The following is a 6,055-nucleotide window of genomic DNA, read 5'->3' as shown; positions in this document are numbered from 1 at the left end:
CTGAAAGACAAAAATGTGATTTCATTAGTTCCTATGGAAGTTTGGCCTTTTCCATCCTACAGAAGCCAAGGGCTGGGTCAGGACTCTGGACATTGGACATCAAGGTGCACACCCCTTCCTGTGAGACAACCAGGTTAACTGGAGGCAGAGACTCAGTGAAGTTTTAAAGTTCAAGTTTAGAAATATTTTGCATTGATACTCAGTTTAGAAAACATGAAATTTTGGTTCCTGCTAGTGCTTCACAAGATACGGCTGTTCAAACAAAGTCAAGGTTGTTATTGCTTCAGTTTAAAAAAAGTGACACTAGCAATCAAAAAATGGACAGAAAATGTATATAGATGTTTCTCCAAAGAAAATGCACAGATGAGCAATAGGCACACGAAAAGATGCTCAGCATCGCTAATTATTAGAGAAATGCAAATCAAAACTGCAATAAGGTACCATCACATACCAGTCAGAATGGCCATCTTTAAGTCTACAAAAAAATAAATGCTGGAGTATGTGTGGAGAAAAGGGAACTCTATTACTCTGTTGGTTGGAATGTTCATTGGTGCAGCTACTGTGGAGAACAGTATGGAGGTTTCTCAAAAAACCAAAAGCTACTATATGATCCAGCAGTCCCACTCCTGGGAATATATCCTGACGAAACTATAATTTGAAAAGACACATGCACCCATACGTTCATAGCAGCACTATTCACAACAGCCAAGACATGGAAGCAACCTAAATGTCCTTCAAGAGATGAATGAAAAAGAGGATATGGTGTATACACACACACATACACAATGGAATATTACTCAGCCATAAAAGGAACTTAATGCCATTTGCAGCAACATGGATGGACCTAGAGATTATCATACTATGTAAGTCAGACAAAGACAAATATATCATTTATATGTGGAATCTAAAATAGAACATAACTTACCTATGAAACAGACTCACAGAGAACAGACTTGTGGTTGCTAAAGGGTGATGGAGCAGGGGAGGGATGGATTGGGAGTTGAGATTATCAGCTGCAAGCTACTGTATATAGTATGGATGAATAACAAGTTCCTAATGTATAGTACAGGGAACTATACCCAATATCCTGTGATAAACCATAATGGGAAAGAATATGAAAAATAATATAACTGAAAAAACTAGCATGTGCCAAAAAAAGTTGAGGTTCAATAAATTAAGAAGGTTTATACCCTGGTTTTCAGTTCATGCTTTGGCCTAAGTCCTTGTTTAAGTGAAAGTGAAAGAAATTGCAAGTTGCTCAGTTGTGTCTGACTCTTTGTGACCCCCATGGATTGTACAGTCCATGGAATTCTCTAGGCCAGAATACTGGAGTGGGTAGCCTTTCCCTTCTCCAGGGGATCTTCCCAACTCAGGAGTAGAACCCAGGTATCCTGCATTGCAGGTGGATTCTTTACCAGCTGAGCCACAAGGGAAGCCCAGAATACTGGAATGGGTAGCCCATCCCTTCTCCAGCAGATCTTCCTGATTCAGGAACTGAACCGGGATCTCCTGCATTGCAGGTGGATTCTTTACCAACTGAGCTATCAGGGAAGCCCAAGTCCTTATTTAGCCATATATTTAAAAATTATCCTTAGAGTGAAAGAAAGTGAAAATTAGCTTTCAGAAAAACATTCTTTAGATATAACTGAGCTGAAGATTTAAGTATCACTTAACCTGCATGGGAAATACCCAAACTAAAGTCTTGACATCGTGTTTCAGAAAGTAGAAATCTTTCACAAAGCCTGTGCAGCCACAGCTCACACCAACCCTTCCTGCCTTCAGGCTGGTCCTGAGAAATCCTTTGGTACGAAGCTGGGCTCCCCTCTTACAGAGAGACAGACCGAGAGGCCCATGGCCATTTCTGTGACAGTACAGCTTGTTCAGAAGTAGCAGCAAGAGCTTAAATTCCCACCTTATCGTCCCATTTTTATTATCCTGCCAGTCTGCTTCTCCTGTTTATTCTTTAAAAATACTACCTGAGACTTTGCTATCACTAGAGCAGCAAATCGTGTGATGCCAAATGAATACCAGAGGAAAAATGACTCCATTTTTTAAAAATGTAGCAAAGGGAATAGTGGGAAACAGCACAACTGCCTAGATGCAAAGGTTTAAGGGGCCCTCCTTAACAACTGACGAGATTCTGCAGCATCCATAAGCGGACAACATACTTCATAAAGCTGGGTTTCTCAAAACGCAACCCCCATATACACTGAAATAGAAGGTATTTTATATTTTTAATAGAGGATGGTCTGTCTGGATGAAACTGAGTCTTAAATGTGTGATGTGTATGAACAAGAAGGGGAGAATGGCTCTACATCTGAGGAAAGGGGAGTATTTATTCACACTGGAAAGTAGTTTGTATTTTTGAGACTGTTCTCAGGTCTCAAGCCGCTGCTTTCATATGAACCTTGTGCCTTCTGTTCTAAGATGCTGTATGTTCGTGTATATGTCTGCATGTGCACCCATGTATGTGTGTGTGTGTGTGTGTGCAGAGATGCCTATTCCTTCCTTCAAGATTCTATGCAAATCTTGCTTCCCTGTAATCTCTCCAGATGGTGCTAACCTATTCCCTAGCCACAAGAGTGGTTAAATCTCCAATGGGAGACTGGGAGCATGGTTAGTGTTGACTCAGTGGATATTTGCTGGTGCCAAGTACTCTCCTAACTGCTGCAGAAAGACCCATGAGTGACCCTCTGCAGCTCAGATTCTAGTATTAATACTGAAGTGCTTGCTTATTTCTGGAACTCTTGTTTCTATACATTTATCATGAATTTCTCACCTTGTATTATTAGGTGACACATTTCTTGGGTATAGGAACAGTGCCTTCTACTTTTGGGGGTTTTCTTATATAAGAAATCCTGTCCAGGATTTTCATGTAAGTCCAGTAAATCAAATATTGAATTCCTCACCACAAAATATAAAAGGAATGAGTTTTTTCAAATGCATTATTTCTCAAATGTGTGCTGAGTAACACTTGGAATCAAAAGGACTGGAAGTTACTGAATAGAGGAAAAGGGATTCTGTTTTTTTTCTTTCTTTCCTTTTTTTTTTCAATCCATCATATTCCCTGAAGGAAAGTTTCAATGTGGTACTAGAACGACTTCAACCCAGGTTAATCCCCTTTCAAATAAAGGGAGAGAGGCCTGGGGCTCAGAACCTTTGGCAAGCAATATCATCTAGCCAGAATTTAATAACTTTTGCTTTCATTGTATTTATTACCTTCAATTAAAGTACAAGTAATACTAGTCTCCCACCTAATGGCAAATAAATATTTCCATAATGGAAATCAATGTTTTCAAGTATCACAGTGAATGTACTTAAAAATAGTAAATATAATTTAAGGTGGTATTCAGATAATCTAAAACCCATGAAGGTAAAAAAGGCCAACTAGAACACATGAACTTTTGCCCTAAAATACGGCATTAACAGAAGCCAAGGTTTTCAGTTCTGTACCTGTTTGGGCAAAATCTAATTTGAATCTGTTGTTTTAGAACAATAGCATGCCCTGTCTGCTCAGGCTGCACTTATTACCAGAGGGAACCGCTCCAACTCCAAATTAAAAACATTATCAGCAATCAGAGACAAAAATCCAGTTATTAAAATCCTTCAAAGTCCAGTGAAAGCTCAAACTCCTGGCTTTTTAAAGGATTAGTAACACCTCAATATCAGTTTATATTTGGTCCATGGAGGAGAACTAAATGAGGTTACTTAGAAAATCCATGATTAAGGACAGAGTGCAACATAATCCAGAGGGAAACTATCCAAGGAGCACTTAAGAACAGTTGTAATCAAGTGAATAAAAAACACTCTTGGTTTCAAATTCAGAGAAAATGTGACTCTCTCTTCTCTTCTTTAAGAGGGAACTAGCATTAACCAGTCATGTTATCTGCTATCTTCTAGGCCCTGTACAGGAAAAGATGACCAGGTAATAGATGACCAGGTAAAAATAGATTTAAACCTGTTATTCTCCCAGGTGAAGCTTGTGATCAGCCATAGCCTACCCAATGTGAAACCAGGAGGACTGGACCAAAGGCAGATTATCTTGGTTCATATTTTAATTCTGTATTTTTCTCCTAGAAACTGTCGGCATTGGTCTGTTCTGAGAGATTAAGTCTCTCTTGAAGGTACTGATTCTTACTAACTACAGAATCCAACTATTTTATTTAGCCACATGAGTCCCACACCCTAAGAAAAGGCCCATATTGAATAAAACTGTGACTTACTATCTCCAGTTTGCTTTACCACAAAACCTTTTAAAAACAGGGATTTCATTAAATTGGCACTCTTACTGGCAGTCTGTAAAGTGCCACCTTTTCCAAGGAATTGCTCATCTTCCTCCATGTTGGCCTTATATAGGCCAGGTTGGAGGAGGTACTGAGTGATTTGAAACCAACCTATTTATTTATCCACAATATCTGATAAACTCCACAGTAGATTGATCCTTTGGTTTAAGTGCTTCAGGGTTCAAACACATTTCATTTCTCTGTAAGGAGGCTATTTAGTGCCCATGACTTGTTATAGGAATTTATGGTTACTAAATTAGCAAGTGTTGGAGGAACATGGAACAGTCCTATAGCAATGGGCCATTCCTTTAGAGAAGGAGCAGGGGTTCTAAAACGACCAGTGGGTGAGGATCAGGCCTTGGGAAGGTGCTGATTATTCAGCGTTGGAACCTCTGGGGGGCAAGGGAACAGAATACAGCTTATAGGCCCTTTGGGGTTGTTGAAACACAGCAGGAGGAGTGCATGCTGATGGAAACCTTGGCCTAGCACTGACCTTCTTTTCTTACAAATTATTCCCAAGCTACCTACTATGTGCCCAGCACTGATTATGAACTCAGGGAGGGAAGGATTCAGGCAAACAAGACCCCTGTTCTTATGAAACTATAGCTTTACACTATACACATTTAAATGCCTTAAATGGCCTAAACTATTCTCACTTATACTTGATTCCTTTCCCTCCCCTGTCATTCATTCATTTAACATATTGAGCACATCCCAGTCATGATAATTCAGTGAAGGGTAAGACCTGGTCCTCAGAAAACTTATAGCCTGGAAAGAGGAAAACCCATGTAATCAAATAAAATCACAATTCTGTGCTAAGATATAAGGGGGGATAATTAACTGCCAGTGGAAACACAAAATATTTCATAAAGTGGTTAACATCCGAGTCTTCGGGATGAGTTGGAAGCAACACAGATGAAGAAGGAAAAAATTTTAGCTGACTATACAATTGCTATGCCAAAGCCAATCTTCACTAGTAAGATTAACTTGAGGATTTGTTCTCTCTGTATCACTGTTAGATTTAAATAAGAACAATACCTCACATTTGTTAACTACTTCACAGTATACAGTCTAACTTCATATATAAGCCGTCTCTTTCACACTAGCTCTGTGGTCTTATTTTGAGACAGAGCAGCATCCTGAGACTCAGAAGTGTATGACAATCCCTACATAGTCATCTGGTAAGCTGGGGACTTGCTCAGTTGGCAAGGATGGAACTTGACTCTGTATCTTCCAAGTCTAAGCCACACTGGTGCTGTGACCTCCCTTGGAGTAGTCCCTGCCTTTGCTGGTGACTGTATATAGATTACTGCAGATTCTATAAGAAAGTACAGTAGTTCAAACAAATGCATACTTTCTGTCATTGCTTCAAGTGTAGACTCAACAAACGCTTGCAGAGAGTGTTTTGTCTTTGCCCTGAGTACAGTTCAGTTCAGTTCAGTTCAGTCGCTCAGTCGTGTCCGACTCTTTGCAACCCCATGAATCGCAACACGCCAGGCCTCCCTGTCCATCACCAACTCCCGGAGTTCACTCAAACTTACATCCATCGAGTTGGTGATGCCATCCAGCTATCTCATCCTCTGTCATCCCCTTCTCCTCCTGCCCCCAATCCCTCCCAGCATCAGAGTCTTTTCCAATGAGTCAACTGTTCGCATGAGGTGGCCAAAGTACAGCATCATTCCTTCCAAAGAAATCCCAGGGCTGATCTCCTTCAGAATGGACTGGTTGGATCTCCTTGCAGTCCAAGGGACTCTCAGGAGTCTTCTCCAACA

The 6,055-nt window shown here is 40.3% G+C and overlaps 1 protein-coding gene across 3 annotated transcripts in view; it reads right to left on the bottom strand.

The window, feature by feature from the left end:
* The window catches only part of NME7 (NME/NM23 family member 7), a 248,043-nt gene that overhangs the window by 289 nt on the left and 241,699 nt on the right, over positions 1-6,055 (bottom strand). The window lies entirely within an intron of this gene.

Source organism: Bubalus bubalis, chromosome 5 (genome assembly GCF_019923935.1).
Source record: "Bubalus bubalis isolate 160015118507 breed Murrah chromosome 5, NDDB_SH_1, whole genome shotgun sequence".
NCBI lineage: Eukaryota > Metazoa > Chordata > Mammalia > Artiodactyla > Bovidae > Bubalus > Bubalus bubalis.
This window is presented reverse-complemented; position numbering and strand designations above follow the sequence as displayed.